Below are 17,796 nucleotides of genomic sequence, written 5' to 3'. Positions count from 1 at the left end.
TAAAATATTACTTACTGCTGCTGAAATTTCAAATTAATTCTGGGAGCTAAATCATTATTCAGCTCTGTCTTTGCAGAGATACATTCCCCTGGTTGTTTTAATAACAGTGATTTTAGAACTAGAAGGTTGTTACTGTCTCTTTGAGGCTTGCTCAAAAGGAGAAGTGGCCTCTAAACTGTCAAGCAAGTTAATGCAGCGATGCATGGATGTTTGTGACTAAAAAAATAATTTGAGGAAAATGGGCTCAAATATTAAGAGAGCTCATAGTGATGTGGCTGATTAATCCTTTTCTTATTTCACAATAAATGGACTAACCCAGTTTTCTCTATATTTATATAATACACACTCATATGTTCCCATCCACCACCACCCTCCTCCACAGACAGAAGATTTCTTAATAATTGAGGGAATGAATTCTTGCTGAAGTAAATAACACAACTGCTGGTAACTGATGAAACTGACCTATGCCAGCGGAGGATGTGGCTTTCAAGTAATTCTGAGCTCTAGTTTTTCAAACCTAAATAAACAAACTTGAACTTTTTACAGCTCTGGGTTTCTTCTTCCTGTATAATTCCTGTTACTAGTGAGTATCCAGTACCTTTAGGAAACTACAAAACTTCAACACTAAGGTGGGCCAGTCCTTGACACTATATTATAGTTAATGGACAAACTAACTTAACTAACAGATGAAGTAAGGAAAGACAAAAAACAGTGTATGGGCTAATCATAAAAGCAAGTTTCTCTCCTCTGAAATTTTGCCCATATTTGCCATTAACATTGTGTTTCCCAGTTAAAATACCAGGCTGCTCACTTCTACAATTAAGTTTCTTAAATCCAGGAAACGTTCCCAAGGCATACTGTAACAAGAAAAAAAAACCAACACCACAAAACCAGGGGTAAATGAGGAACAAGACAGGGCCAAAGACAGGGGCTGAAAACAACTTGTGGCTATGAGTCTAAATTTGGAATAATCAAACCTTCTCCTTATTAAAACTGTTACCTACTTCCTCATTCATTAATATTGTCCTTGTTTATGTTTGCAGCCAGGCCAAAGATTTTCCCCTCCCTCCAAATATAATTTCCTGCTATTGACAGACACGTTCAAGTGCTGGATGTGTGTATGTCTACATGGCACACTGCAGGCAGAGGCGAGCCTTCTTGGCCACCATCCAAGCCAGCTGTAAATGAGCCAGCTCCAAACTGGAAGCTGTGTAAGCACAATTAGCACAGCAGTAAGCCTGATCTAACACATCCTGCCAAGAGACCGAGCTTATTAGCTCGAGCTCAACACAATGCTAACGATGGATATGGGGCTTCTGGTTTGGCTCCACACAGAACGTGGGCAGCTGAAGATGAGCAGCTCAAGCTCGTATCTGCTCACGAGACTTGGTGTAAGTACACCTTCTCTGGGGGTATATCCCTCTACTGCAAGCACTATTAATTTCCCTCTACCTGAACTTCCAAAATGCTCTGACTGCAAACCAACACAACCTGAGCATTCTGAGCAGATGGAGGGAAAGGGAAGGTCTCCAGGTGACAACTTCAGAGGCAGTATAAGAAAAAAGGCACCAGACAGATCTCAGGCACCAGAAAGGCCAAAGGTGTGAGGGAAAGGCAGAGCAAAGACTGTAAGACTCCACAAACTGATAAAGAGCATTCCACCTCTAGCTTCTCAGCTTCTATCAGGTCCAGGGCAATAATGACCAAAACACTCCCATTACCATACTGTAGATGTTAAATGGACACTTTGCACGGGCAGGCATCCATCCCACCAACAAAGAATCCACTCTGCTGGGTGGACATTTGAACAGTCCAAAAGAGGAATGTGCTCAGAGAAGGAAACCTGCTATCAAACTGGGACCTGAGCAAACACTGCTCTTCTGATGCCACAGTTTGTATTAAAGGAGCAGTGATGGTTTGGTGGTTGGCAATAGTATGTAAGAGAAACTTACAGATTCAGAGCAAAACGAGACAAAAATCAAAGGGTAGCAGTGAAAATCATCAGGGGAAAAAGAAAGCATCTGGTAAGAAGAGTGCCTGAAGAAACTGAGAATGTTTACATTTAAAAGGATGGTAATAAAATGGTCATTGCTAGCCTACATTTAGCAGCAACCAACCTACAGAAGTTAGTGAGCTTCTGCACACCCAAAAAGAGAGCACATGGTCAAGACAAAATTCTATTAAAGGGCCCCATTCTAAGGCAACAAGAGAAAACACCTTAACCAACACATAATTATTTTGCTGAATTCTCTGTCAACAGACTGTTGCTGTGGCAAACACTTAGCGTCTTTGAAAGGTGCTCATGCCTGTGTTCTCTTTCCTCCCACTCCACTGTAAAGGAGTATTTTTAGTTTTCAGTTATTTGAGCTTTCTGCTGTTTGGGACAGCTAAAAGCAACAGAGAGAAGGAACCCCACAAGGTGTGGTAGACACACTCCACATACTCAGATTCTGCAGATTATTTAGGTTCATTTTGACTTCTGAGATTTTTAGATTACATTATATATACATGGGTGTTTTCCATTATTTGTTAGCTTAAAATCTTGTCTTTGAAAAGCCTTAGTTTGATCTGTGATGCAGATATATATCCTATACATTCTTAGCAGAGTACAAGTAGTTTAAATACTTGGACGTGACCATCAGTTTGGGCTATACACCTGCTGGCATTTCACACTGGTAACACAGACCTCAGTCATACATATCTTTGTGATTCAAGGCAGCATTTCAATCACTGATACTTGCTTCAAAATAATGTTTTTCCTCTTTTTTCCCTATCCTTTCATAAATTTCTAAAAACATGACCAATTAATCATACCAGGTTAAAAGATATAGACAAAAGAAAAACTGAGAGCTGAAATTACACTTGCACTGTTCTTTTGTCTGGAGAAGGAAACAACCTTCTCTTTTCCTACTTGAAGGCTTGAAAAAGAAAGCTGTGCTGTCAGAAATATCAAGGCCTAACAAAATGTGTGAAAAAACAGTTATACCTTGAACTTACTAACTTCCAATAAGATTAAATAGAGGAATTCAGTTAAACACTATTCAGTAGGAAACATGTCTTAAAATCCTCAACACTATTATTATTGCAGGTTAATGTAACCTTATTTAAAATATGTCAGTCATTTAAAAATACATATATAATCGTCAACCGTTGACAGACTGTTCTGAAACAGGATCTCAATTTACACACACATCTAATATATCCAAAATATACAATATACATATGTGCAAACTGTGTAAGTCAAATAACCATTCAGTCCTTTTCCTTACACATGCTTTCAGTGAAAAGATAAAAATTCTTGGCTTGTAAAGCAGCTGATCTAAAATACCCTAGAAGAACATATTTCTAATAGTCAGAAGAAAACACTGAGGAGTTAAACAAGATTAAGGAAAAAAGGGAGGGTAGAGAAGTAAAATATTTGCCAGTTAGCTATGAATACTTCTGTATTGAACAAAAATAAATATTCAATTTGCGTATTATTTCTTTTGGAAATACTTCTTTGCAGAGAGGAATGCAAGACAGCATCCTTTATAAGGCCATAAAAATCCTGTCCATATCATCATAAAGTAAGTCTAGTATAGTATACAGCAATCTTCCATGAAGTCACATGATAAACAGAATACTTGAATATGGATTTTATTTGGTCTCTCTTCAAAGCAATACTTACTTTAAAAAAAAATAAAAAAATCAGAAGCCATCTGCCAAAGGAAGTACCTCAGACTGAAAGGCCTGCTTACACTCAGTATGTGTACACTGCTTTTTGTTTAGACAAAATAAAACCAGGATAGTCTGCAATGTGTCCGCAGAAGGACCTTCTATTTTTGACCAATACTGTCCTGCCAGTATCAATTCATCCAGATAGAGAAACCTTCATCAAAAATATAATTTATTTGGGTTGCTTTTCACTACGCTGAAGTGACATCTTTCCCAGCCACTGTCAAAGGCCATTAGGAACACAGCTTTTGAGAACAAGTTTCAACCATGATTCCTGTTGGTCTGCCTAAGCAAGTTTCCTTATAAAGCCTTGGGAATCCTTAGATGGCAAGGGGCAAAGCCAAATAGTATGAAAAGTATTATTCAGATATACATATTATCATTACAAAATTATAAAGTCTTTGCACTGTCTCACAAAGACATTTTACTAAAAAGTACAGCACTAAAGACAACTCAAGCAAGCAGTTACTAAGATTTTACTCAGTTATACACATCTGTGTGTTCACCTGGAAAAAACTCCCCACATATACAAGCAGATAATGCTCAGCTTAAAACACAGTTTCCCTTGGATCATGGCTTACTTTTACAAAAGATAACTTAAAAAAATTGCGGGGCATTTATATTTAAGCTGATCTTTGAAACTGTGTTTTTCCCCACATACTACAGTCCAATAGTTTCAGGACAACTTCTCAACTTCATCCCGTTCCCTCTCAATCAACTGCTCTAGCTACAGGCCAGTAGGTACCACTACTCTAGACCAGACAAATGCAAAAGACTGACCAGTGATCATAGAATGTAATTTATGTCACAGGATCCAAGAGTTTTCTACCAATAATCACCAGGTGAGCAGTGGGGAACAAATGAAGTTTCCATGCCCCATTCCCCTGCCCCCCAGTACTGACATGAATGAAGCAGAGCATCCAGAAAACAGTGGGAATGCTACCAGTTCAGCTGGCTACCTTCATATTCCAAGTGTGTCTCAGCTCAGCTTTACAGATTTGAAATTGCAGAAATGTGAACAGAAGAGACCCAAGCATCAGTGGCCTAGATGGCAATTGCTGTACCTGTCTGCCCCTACAGCAAGGAAGCACTTCCAAAATTATCACTACAACCACCTCAACCAGTTCTTCCCATCTTCTTTTAGACTGTAAGATGTCCATATTTTCTTACATCTATTTTTGTCAGCAAAACAAGAGGGACAACTTCCCTTCCTCAAACCTCCACCCTTTCTTCCTACCGTGCCTTTGTCGTACTCTTCCCACCCTAAACGCCTTGACAGCTATTCAATTGATGATTTTGCTCCTCTTCCTTCTTTCCCTTCTTCTGTTATCCAACATTTGTGTTGCTGTATCCACACAGGTATGTGGGGTACCCACAGAAGTCAGACAATATGACAACTGTGGCAATCAGACATTACATAATTGATTGTAACAAAACACAGAACTTTATTAAAGTAAATGATTCTACACTTCATACGCTTCCAGACTAGGAGAATATCATTAAATAACTAGTCACACTTAAAGATAGCATTCAAAATGTTTGGAAGTGGACAGGAAGGATAAGCAAAGAAGACCCGACAATATGCAGAACCCAAGCCCTTGCTCAATTCCAGATCTACGAAGGCTCCAATTCAGTGTGCCCATTCAGAGCCTGGCACATCGGGGGGATGGCAAGGGGGGGATGGCAAGGGGGAAATCTACTGTTTCATACTTAATAGGAAAGCTCTAAGACAAGCCATGCTGCCTTCTTGTAACTTCTGATGCAATAAACAGTCTGACTCAGCAACAAGCCCATTCTGATATGGTTATTTACCTCCCACTGACCATGTCCTGAGCAGCCTCATGGAATACACAGCCACATTGCTGGGGTGATTTCTCACAGAGGCAATCTGGAATAAGCAGTTCCTATCTCTGGCCACTTGTTACCAGCTCCTGTTGCTCTGCCCTTTCACCACCCCCCAGTAGTGCTAGGACAGCTTTATGGTACTGTGTAGAGAATGGAGTTGGTTAAGCTAAAAATATTCCATTCATCCTCCCCCTCCCTCCCCATTTTTGCCAGGTTATTTTTAAAACAGATCAGTTCTCTGCCCTTGCTCAACAGGCAGCTAGCCTGAAAGGGGAAGGGAGAAGGATAAGATGCATCTCTGGCAGCCCAGGGCATAAAAGGGACTGGAGGGTCCCTTCAGCCCACTGTGCCACTAAGATGTAACGTATCCATGGCATTACAGGCACACTGAGGTCCTCATAATCCCAGTTTGAGGTGGTGTTTGCAAAGCCTAAAAAGGAGCACATGCTATTCCTACAGCTAGAAAGAAGAGGTTTGCATAATCTTAACCCTCATATCCCAGGAGCCATAACTAATTCTGTGCTTTTCTGATTTGACTTCGGGATTCTACGCCACCACAGCAGGACTTAGGAAATGGCTCTTCACTGTGACCTCCTCTGAGTGCCCATCTTCTGTTTGCATTACTCTAGCGTGCAAGATGACAGCTATCAAGTCAGATTCCTGAATGCCACTAACAATGACATATGCCAAAAGTAAACCATTAAGACCGTCTAAACAACAGAGTTAGGCTTAGTATGTAGGTTGCCAGGTGTTATATTCAGTAAGAACTAATTCTAGAACAAAATCAGCAATTAAAAATTGTTAAATATCATTTGACTTTGTTCTTTAAGAAACAGATTAATTATTAAAATTCACTGGACTGATCAAATAAGAACTCTTCTGAACTCCTAATAAAACCCCATATTTAAAGTGCAATGAATTTAGCCTGCCAACAAAAAAAGGGGAGGAGAACATAATAATTTTTTTAAAAATCCTCCTAACTTCCACTGTTTTTTCTGTGTGTTTATGAAGCCTCCGGAAATACCACGGCAAACATTCCAGCTCTACAGCAGCGAGGTCACATGACCCAAAGGCACAGCAAGGGACTTCTTTCCCAAGTTTCCTCACAGATCAAAAAGGTGATTTTTATATTATTTTTGAAAACCAGGATTCAGGTCTTGGGAAATCTCCAGGAAATTTTCAAGAACACAGTTTTAAAAACAGTGTATTTCTTGATGTGGTGGGGTTTGGTGCTGAGTTTTCTTTTTGTAAATTATTTGCTGCATTTCTACGCCTGCACATATTATTTTCTTATTATCTAAGATCAGCACAACAGACCTATGTTCAGGGGACATAAATACCGTATACTTTCTAAGGCATCTCTAAAAACTATTTGCAATGTCCTCTAAATCTACTATTAGAGTTAAAATCACTACTGCGGTATTTCTTAATATAACCAAGATTTTATATATAAAATTATGGAACTTAAAACCTCTCTTTCTTTTAGTCTTCCAGGATTATTTCAGTTAGAATTATTAATGAAAGGATTTATGCAAATGAGCTCTGTTAAACATTATGAAAAAATAAAATACTCAAAACATGAACTGGAATCACAACCTCATATTTTTACAAACAATCATGTGTAAGTACTTGGAAGTGACTGTTTAAAATGTAAGAGCATGGATGAATCATAATGTAATACAAGAGTATCAGATGAAATTTGTGATTGTCTGAAAACAAAATAGAAGAAAGCATCACCATACATGAAGGAAAACAGTCCTGCAGTACAAATGCACAGCTAACAGCAGGCACACACTACTAACTTGCTTTGCAGCCATGTCAGAAATGCTTCTAATTATCAGAGGTAAAAGAGGGATGGCATTTCTGCTGGAAGCAAGTTTTACACTTTAGTCTTTCCTCTCCCATCTCTTTCAGCCTATAAATATTAGTCTTACACATTTTTCTCCCATACAGCTCTTGAAAAGGTTGAGTTTTTCAAGGCTGAGAGCAGACAGAAATGTTCATCAAGAAATGCCTGGAGGTCAACTGTCCGTAACTCATCAAAGTGCAGCACTGAAAATATGGATGAGGAGGCTTATATGAGCATGGTAAAGCAGATTTAAAAAAAATAAAAATCTATGTTCTGATGATCATTAATTTTTTTCATCTCGGAAATGGGTTCAGTTATCGTCCATGCACCCTCAGTGCTGATGGTCACAGGGTACAGACACCCTCCCTTACTCCAGCTGCATTCAAAACAACTATTGATATACCAAAGTGTCTTTAATGCTACTTCCCAATATAAGGAAATGCCATGGGGATGTGACAAGGAGTGAAAGTAGAGATGACCCACATAGCAGTGTAAGGAGAGGTAGCTGGTCCACAAGAAAATTCGATGTAGGCCAAATTCCTGAGAAGCAATGAACTTCACTGGAAATAAGGCAAAGATGAGCTTACCTATGGCTTTATAAAATACTTAAAATATTAAAAATAAAAATGTAAAAGCAAAGGAAAAGCAGCAACAGAACAAGTCTGCAAAGATTATTTTTCTTAAGTGAGGGAGGAAACAGAAATCCTAGAGTGGTCACTCTGCTTTTTTTTTTAATTCTGTACAACAGCTGGACATAAGATATTGAATGCATTATTGAAACTACTGTTCATTTCTACTCAGAGATTTCTGCTTTGTTTATTATAAATACACATTTATTGGCAGCAAGTAGAACATATTACTGCTCTGTTTTATAGCTCAAATGGTTCATGCAAGGAGTAATTTGTTTGTATTCTGTATCAGGATCAATACTGTACCAGGGATAGCCCAAGGAATGTTTATGCTGAGGGCTTTGCTTGCAGTGTTTTGTTGTTGCAATCAATTGACCAAACAGGGCTTCTTCTTAAAACAACAAATAAACTCTGATAGTGACCAGATCAGTCATTCAAGCATAAAACACGACACAGCATCTGTAAAAAGACTGAAGGCCCACAAGTGTTTTCACCCCCTGATGGTACACACAGCTTTCCTACCTGAATATTTCCTACTGGCCTTTCTTCCTCTCGGTAGCTGGGGACTGTTTCCTCAACACCCTCACATAACAAGATCCATTTTCCTGCAATAAAAATACAGACACATCATGCTTCTGTTCTCCTGCATAACATGGCAACATTTGAGGTAGTTCAGTGAACAGACCTGAAATGAATGAAGAGCATTTAGGAGTCCCAGGACCAAGCCTGGAAGACCAGATCTAAGGCTGGGTTGGGGTTCCAGCCCAGCTCTGCCACCCCCAAGCTTTTGAGATTTGGTCCAGGAGTTTAAGTATTACAGGTTTTCATGCCTGTAACAATGAGATGAGAAAAAGATAATAAGAATTCTGTTGAGGTTCATAACAAAATTTCCTGGGCCAAATGCTAAATTTTGTTTCAGTTAAAGGTCATGCTGAAGTCTCTTTTATCCTCTTTATAAAGGGTACTCTCTGACTGTTGTGAGCTAAGTGCCACTAAGAAAAATAAACCAACCCCCAAACTTTGCTTAAGAAAATACACCAAAATACCTCAAAACCACCGTCCTGTCTGTAGCAAAACAAAGCAAGTTTATGGATTACATTGGCACAGCACTGCGACTTCTAGGAAATGCTTTTTAATTATAAAGAAAGACTGCAAAGGGAGACAGGGGAATGTTTACAGGCAGTATATATTTTGTTACATGCTGTTTCAGCAGGCAGACAAGGTGTCCTTACAGCCTTATACTAACCAGGCTCCAAAACTCAGCAAATATTGATAAAAGTAACACAATGACTACATTTTGCCTCCGTTTTGACTAACTTCCAAATAACCTCCACGCAAAAGAATTTTCCATTAAACATGAAAAAGCAAGCCCTACTTTGGAAAAAAAAAAAAAAAAGGCACACAATTTGCAGCCAGTTCAGGTTCTTCCCCAAGGACCACCTACAGGAGTAGACACTTTCATAACAACTCATATGATGCAGAAGTCACAGGTGACTTTAAAAAGTGCAGAAGAAAAACCTCAAGTTATTACAAATAACTTGTTAGTCATATTCAACGTGCGTTCTACAGTCATATTTATTTTGTTCAATGATAATTCACAAAGAACAAAAACATGACTGAAAACCCTAAGTTAGAAACAGCCATCCCACCCCATCACATACAGTGTCACCAAGGGACTGTCTGCTTCAGACAGGAACTCTGCTGGTTTTCTTGTCTCACAACAAAAGGCAATTTTACAGAAGTTACATATTGACAGGCACCCCGGGTGAATGATTGGCTTTTAAGGCCTCATTGAACTGTGAATGTTTTCTCCCAGAACGTGGATTTATTCTCATCTAGAAGTTTTCCCCAGTGCTTTTGTTCTGCTTATACAAGCCAGGAAAAACATGTTAATTGATTCAGATTTAGTATGTGTTAACATGACTTTCTCAGCTAATGCAGACTGGTCTTTAATGAAGTTGAAATTAGTTATTTTAGTTTGTTCCTCCAAAGGATAAACTTTTGTTCTGCCTGCCTCAAGAGCTGGGTACTATTCCAGGTGTAACTGGATGGGGTTTTGGCAAACCAGTCTAAATCTTTTACTTGGATGCTTAAAACTTTACTTCTCACTCCTCTATCCTGGACTCTTGCTTCCAACACTGCATTTGTGCAGCTGCATGGTTAGCTGGACTGGGGGAACTAATTTTCTTCAGCATGTTGTCTCATAAACAGCTGTGCCAACACAACACAGGGAGCAGGCACAGGGCAGGAGTGATCAGCCATGATGGCAGAGGGTAGGAACAGAGGCTGCTTAAACCAGCTTAAACTGCACTGCTGCAGCACACGAAGCCAAAGCTTTGCCCCCCTCCTCTGTGCTTTATTCTGCCCATCTGTAAAACTGGCACCACAATTCCTGCTTTGTTTTATAAAGCATCTCTTAAAATGAAAGGGTTATCCATTAACATTTCTGTGAATTCACATCACAGACCACCCACCCCCTTCACAAATCAGGTCCAAGCTGATTCTAAGGACACTGGCACTGTCCCCACCAGCATCTGCTCCCTGGTTACCCAACACAACCTGCTCAGGGGCTGTAGCATGTCCCCCCCACCACTCCAGCCTGCTCCTGTGCCCCCATGCCAGCCACAGCTCTGCCAGCACACTTCACAGGGTCCCGCTGGGAACTGTAATCAGCTTCTAAAAATAAAAGTAGCTTCTTATTAAAGCCCGATCCCTTCTCTCATCCTGTTTCTAGGAAGATCCCCAAAACAGACTCACTCGGAAAGTTTGGGGGTAGCAAGCTACACCTGAAAATGAGAACAGATGGGCAGGGAAGAGGCATCAATGGGAAAGCCCTTACAGCTGGCTGGCCTCAGCCGCCTTTCCAGGTCTGAAACCATGGCCTTACTGTGGCACAACTACTTTTTATGTCGCACAGTTTCCAGCCCTGTCCACACTCACATCTGGTTCACGGCCCGTTGTGCAGCTGCACCAGCAGACTCTGGGAAGCACTGAGCCCTTTCCCCAAGCACCCACCGATGACCAGACTGGGAGCTGTGGGGTGGGAATGGGGGAAGGAGGAGAGCCAGTGGCGCTCCAGCTGGGAGGGTTTCCTACTCTTCCAGATCCAGCAGAGGGAGCACAAAATCGCAGGTTTTTGGCCAAATGCTTTTTTGGCTACGAACTGCTCGATGCTCGCAGCCCCGGGTACTCGGTATTAGGCTATTCCTATAGTAATGCATATGTGGTGCATTACAAGTGCATAACAGACAAAACTCTTGCTCAGTGCAGACTGCACCGTAAAAATCAATACAGTGAGGGAGACGACCAACACAGGCCAGGAAGGCTGCAGGAGCCAAGGGGAGGAAGGAGAGGCTACACAGCAGGGCTGCCAACTCCAGTGATTTTATCGTGTCCCCTGCAGCAGTAGGAATTTTTCCTAAAGCCAGCTCTCCAAAGTCTCATCATCACATAAAAATTTCAGCTTTCAGCTCTTTGCGTGTTTGTTTTAAAGGATATATTTTGTCTCTAGGCTTCCAAAGTTCAAAAGCAAAGCTGCAAAGGTAAACCCCAAAGACTCAAAAAGGAAAAGAAATACAAGAAACCCCAAAATCTGTTCTCTCTACATCGTGGGCAAAACAATCTCAACTCATGGAATTTCACTTAATTTTACTGTATTTAGTGCCAGTTAGCACACTGCTAGTTACTGTTTCTGAAGCTGAAGGGAAAAAAAAAGGAGACTAAGCAGTTCAGCAAAGACTGAGGGGAACTCTCTTCCTCCACCTTCCCAAGGCTCAACTTGACTCCAACACCTTTTCTTCCCCCACTTTATTAGCCTACCTTCCCTTGTTTCTGCCATGCCTGACCCAGCCCAATGCCTTTGGTGAGGCGACAGGCAGCACAGGAGGCCTCAGGTTGTGTGTGCAATGGTTTCTGTCTGCACCTCTTTGCTTCTCATTCATCCTTCAGCTGCTCCTTGCTGCTTCACTTCATTTCTCCTGTCCCAGTCTGGACTCCTCCTTCCCTGGTCCCATTCCCTCAAGGAGACCCTCTCTTTGGCCTGGGGTGGCTGCAGTCCCCCAAAGGTGCCCTCGCTGCAGTCTGGGGCATTCCTGAAGGGCAGCCCAGACCATGTCCCCCACCCCTGCAGTCTCAGCTACCAAACCCACAAATTTTGGCCCTGTACAGTTGCAGCATTTTTTTCTTTTAACGTGGTGCTCTATTTGTTAGTGATTTTGCCAAGATGAATCAATGGAAAAGGTCAATATACATAAGGGAAACACCCAGGGCAAACTGTGCACTACAACAAGTCTTAAAATCAAAGCATATAAGAAATAGTGTAAGGGAGAACTGGAAGACATCCAATAGAGAAGTCACACAACAGTTCATCTTTAAACCTCCTAAGTCTCAGCTGTATCAGTGCAACAGACTTGGGTCAAGCACAAAGAACTCTCCCTGCTTTCTCATCACATCCGGGCCCCAGCTGGTGGCTGCCACATTTGAGAGACAAGTTATTATACATCTTTTTGGGCTATCATAGATCTTCCTGGAGCCCTGTTTCTCTTCCTCAGCCTTACCCTCTGAGAAAAGCAGAAGGGACCCCAGGGTATCTCACTGTCTACACCTCAGCACTCAGCCTGTGCTGGACTTAAATAAATCAATTTCTAAGGGTAACCAAGAGCAAAACACTCAGTTTCCATACACAAAGTATCACTTGGCCTCTACATACAGACAAAACCGAAGAGATAGCAAATAGGAAACACCCACACAGAAATTCCTGGAAAACAAAAATACTGCAAAGATAGACACTTAAAGTACATTGTACAATCTTCCTATGGAAATATATAAGGCAGGTGCACTTCAGGGTATCTTCCTACTTTGACAAATCATTTTCAAGTTCCAGCATTACTCTCCCTGAACTGCAGAATATGTTCTAACTCAAAATTCCTGTAAAACCACAGCATGTCAGCAATCCCAGCTTCTCATTTATCCAGGGCTGTAACTGGGTCATAAGTGAAGAACACGAAGTGCTGCTCTTCCTAAATAAGCTCGCTGGTCAGCAAGCGTACTTCTGCTATGCAAAAACATTAACAAACTTCTACAGAGTGCTTAAGTATTATATGCAGTCCTTATTAGGTATTGTAGCTCTCTATCAACTCAGGAGTTTTTAGAAACCTGGGCTTTTTTGAAATTCTAAAGCAACACAAAATCAACACTGAGTGTATGACTGATGAGCATCAGATGCCATTCTCACTGACTAAGGGACAGTCTGCTAGTTTTATAAGAGAGAAACAGAAAATGTTGGAGTAAGCAATGCAAAACAGGTGATGATTTTGGACACGAAAAAAGGCAGAGAGAGACTAATGTCAATGCAGGTTTGTGTGCTCCTTCCCTGGGCAGAGATGGGATAAGGGAGGGAAGTAGAGCTGGGAAGATCAGGGGAGAGGGGAGCAGAACTGCAGCTTCTAACTGACAACTTTCAATTTTGGTGACACCTAGACTTGGTCCTCAATAAACCTTATTAAAACAAGAACTAAAAAGCACACAAACACATCACACCAAAATGCAGCAGTCACACAGCTGTAAAACACAGACATTCATCTAATGGAACAGACAGGATGAACGCTCCTTCCACACACAAGCAGAAGAAAGTCACAGGAAGCGTCCAAGCTGCACTGAAACTCATCATGTGCCTCTCGTGCCACCACATAACACATCCTCCTCCCTGCCCCAGCAAGCCCCAGTGCCAGCCTCCTGCTTGCATCCTACTGGGGCTTCCCCATGGTCCCACGAAGTCCCAGGTAAACCCTTGGCCAGCACTCCTGCACTATCCCATTTCTTCCTGATACAGTTTGTTCCCAAAACAGAAGCAGGTTCTCATCGGGGGCTGCGACAGAGAAACTTGCCACACTGAACAGCACAGACACTTAGTCTAACCTGTGGCTCCTGTATCACCCAGTTACTGCAACCAGTCCTCCTGGGAGATTTCTCAGGCTCACTCTGCTAGACAGAATGCTATCAGGGTAGAGCAAAGTAAGAGAATCACAGTAATTAGTATTTCCATTTTGCTTGTGTTTTTTCCCCCCTTCTTTTTCACTGGAGTAGAAGCAAAAGTTTTGCTTGTTGTCACCATTTTCTCAATTAGTTTTCCCAATTTAAAAAAAAGTTACCTTTAGTTTTTTCTCTGCATAAACAGAAACGAAATCCATCTCACACTTGTATTTCACATTATTTAAAAAAAAATAAAACATAAGTGGAGTACACCTTTTTTCATCTGTAGAAAGCCATGAATTTGCAATTTCCTTATTTTGAGATGGAAGGGAACATCTGAGTTGTGTCATACCCTACTACGTAAGGCCTAACAGCAGCAGTTCACAGTATCATGATCTCCAGTTCAGCACAACAACATCTTTGTTGTTCTCCTGAGCTGTTCCACAAAAATCTAATTACTGAAAGAACCACTTTTCCACTTTTTCAGGCTGTATCTGAATTTAAGATGGGTCCAGTCCGTGCACCTAAAAACACCAGTCCAAGATTGCTATTGTCCATGTCTCTTGCCACAGCCCTGGAAACCCTCAAGTCCCTGAGGCAGTGCTGCACCCCACCTCCCTCCCACATCCCAGATTTAAGGAGCTGCATAAGAGTCAGCAGGCTGGATCAGTGGTCTAAGCAGGAACAGGGAAACAGGACTAGGAGAACAGACACTTCAGCACATCTTTGTGAAACTATAACCTGACACAGGTGGCTTTGGCCCGAGCTGAAATAAGAAAGATTTGCTGCGCCAGCCGTGGGCAAGGGAGTCAGTCCAGGCGCAGCTCCGAGCCCCCCCGCCAGGCTGCTTCTCCTCCAGTGCCTGCTCCTGCCCAGCCAGAGACAGGAAAAATCAGCCTGGGGCAGGTGAATCCAAAACAACTAAAGTTTGTGATTCATTGTCATTTCACGAGTGCCCATCATAGTCCCGGCTCCTCCCCTGTCCGCAGCAGGCAGCAGCACATCAGACTGCATCCCTTTATAGCAGAGGACCGAGTTGCCAACTCACAGGCATAGGATAACAAGCACTATTAATCTTGGCTTAAACTGAACCATTGTTCTGGAGATTGGACATCTCTTGTAAAATCCCATTATGAGAGACCATTTGCCATCTACTTCTGTAGCAACTTTTTTAGTTTGTTTTGTTCTATTTTAGAAAAATTTTCCCCTTCCCTTTTCTTTAAGTCCTATTGTACTTACAGAGCCTTAAACAATAATCCACTCAAGCACAACCATGGAAGTGGCTTGAAGGAACAAAGGCTGCTTCTGGCATAGCCAGTGCATCTGACTCTCCCTGAGTACAGCTGCCTTTATATCCTCTGCAGATTTGCAGAGCACCAGAAGCTACAGATTTCCCTCTGCTTCCCCTGTGTGTTGGATGCAAAATAAACCGTAGGCAGGAGGAACATACTAAAATTATACTTGAAGCATGGGCTAAGGGTGCAGGTAAGTCACAAGCAAGTTCTGCAGCTAATCTTGCTAAAGGAATAGGGAGAAGACTGACCTGAAAAGAAAGCAGTAGGCATGAGTAAGACGAATAAATAAAAGAAAAAAATCTAACTCGAGGGAGGTGAAGCAGTGGAAGCAAAGCGTCTCAGGCTCTGCTAAAGAAGATTATTGCCACATCTAGCAGTTAGCACCCACCCAAGTAGTGTGCCATCAACTTAATTCTCAAACGAGACTAGCAGAACAGCAAGACAGGATTAGACATGCCTGTTTTTAACCATTCTTTGCTCTCTCTGGTGGAATACTATCAGCGCTGCATTGGCATCAAAATTACCACCCTTCAAAATGCACAGAACACATTTTTAATTTTACATGTCGCAGTTATGTCATATGGGGTTATTTATTTTTTAATTTAACACGGTAAAACAAATTTAATCTGTTTTGAGAAAAGAACAAATTGATTTAGCAAGCAGTTCAGGGCTCTCCCTGGAGACACTCAACCACATTCAGCAATCTGGATATAAGTTGAGACTTCACTAAAGTAATTTTAATTGTAGGTCATAAGAAATGTCAAGATATAAACCACCAAGGAATACTAAAAATTAAGCCATCATCTCCGAGAATAACAAATGTCATATATTTGGCAGTAGAAAATTTTTTAAATCTTTACTGCATTACTACTTAAGGACAGTAGCAGAGCAATGGGCTTAGAACTACACATAATATGTGTGCATTATTTTTGCTGGGGGGCAGGGGAGGGGAGCGGAACCAAAAACCTACATTAAGCACAAAAGTACTGGGGTGAAGGAAACTTAAACCACTACATTTGTATTGGTGGTGGTATATTTTTTCACTTTGTTTCACTACATTAAACATCTTTTGTTAATAAACAAGTTTTGCTTTGTCTTGGTCTGAAAGTGTTCCTCCCTAGTGCAGTATGGAACAGGGTTGTGTATACAGCACTGTACACGTGCAAAAAGGGAGCACAAAAGTGAGGAAAGCTGTTTTTTAAAGAAAACGTTAAAAACAAACAAACATAAACCCACAAAGCCTTAGAACACTTTCAGAGTCTTTTGCCCAGGTTTTACAAGGAAAAACTCTTCATTTTTTCTTAGCAAAAAAGTACTTTTTAAACAGGTTTTTTTCATGTAAAAGATACACCCCAACTTGTGCATTTTTGAGCTGGAGAGCCCCATTTACTAAAACCCTTTTGCAGAGCTTAGCTGAAATCCCCAAAATTTTCCTTTACACGCTTGCCTCAAGTAACAATGATAAAAGAGGGCTCTGACCTTAGCAGATCAAAGTGAAAACCCCTCCAGTTTAACTTCTTAAAACAGAGGAAGTTAAAAATTAAGTGCAATTGTTTTCAAAACCAAGGAACAATATCTGAGAGCTCTCACTAAAGTATCTAAAGAAAACATATAAACCACCTCCTTCTCCCACATTCTCTGATCTGAAATAAAGTTAAAAGGTCAGCAATGTAAAATCAGGAGCAGATTTTTTTTTACCATCTCTGCCTAATAACCTCTTAAACTTGATAAACATACAAATTTCCATTCCTGCCTTTAACTTCCACTCATGGGAGTGGAGACGAGAAAGGCATTTCCCTGCTTTTAGTTAAATCAGAATGTAACTCACCAGTAAACAGGTATTTGAACAGAAAGCAGTTCAAGTGATGTGCTGAAGACCCATATTAAAGAAAACAAGTTCACAAGTGTGGAAGGAAAAGAAAAAGTAATTTAACATCCTATATTGCTGCCAGTCAACTCGTCAATTAAAAATTACAAACATCAATTTTGTTGGTTTTAGCCACTGTCCCCAGCAGGTGTGCCAAAACCTAGGGGTGAAATTCTGTTTCTCTAAACGTGAAGCTCGGCATTTCACACAAGATCAGATCTATCCTCCACCACACCCATTTTCTTTACTGCCTTCACATCAGCTCCCTGAATGCTACCATACCCTAACCACTTTCTTCTGTAATATTAAACACTACATACATGCAAACCCCTGTTTGCACGTCGTGCAGCAGGGGGGCCATTGCCTGCTTTGCCTGTGTGAGTGGTGCTGTGGTGGCAGGGAAGCGAATGGCAGCAAAGCTGCAAAACCATGACCCACGTAAGATGCAGGCAAACACAATTTCAGAGATCCAGGCCTTTAATGCAAATTAACATCACAGAAATAAAAGCTCTGAAAGGAATAATTGCACAGATGTCTCAGAGAAAGACTCTTATCTTAGGACTTAATAGCTAGAAGCAGTCTTCCCCCCAGCTTCTCTTTAGGTCATTTGGTCGCAGCAGACAGCGC

At 41.2% G+C, this 17,796-nt stretch overlaps 1 protein-coding gene across 4 annotated transcripts in view; it reads right to left on the bottom strand.

Annotated features, from left to right (window-relative positions):
* The window catches only part of ZMIZ1 (zinc finger MIZ-type containing 1), a 348,375-nt gene that overhangs the window by 219,271 nt on the left and 111,308 nt on the right, over nt 1–17,796 (bottom strand). For all 4 annotated transcript variants that reach the window (XM_032695347.1, XM_032695349.1, XM_032695346.1 and 1 more), the window contains exon 3: nt 8,560–8,642. The gene's annotated coding sequence lies outside the window, so the exon portion shown is untranslated. The remainder of the gene's footprint in view (nt 1–8,559; nt 8,643–17,796) is intronic.

The sequence above is a fragment of the Chiroxiphia lanceolata genome, chromosome 8 (assembly GCF_009829145.1).
Source record: "Chiroxiphia lanceolata isolate bChiLan1 chromosome 8, bChiLan1.pri, whole genome shotgun sequence".
Lineage (NCBI taxonomy): Eukaryota > Metazoa > Chordata > Aves > Passeriformes > Pipridae > Chiroxiphia > Chiroxiphia lanceolata.
The sequence above is the reverse complement of the archived record's forward strand: the minus strand, read 5'-3'. Positions and strand labels throughout refer to the sequence as shown.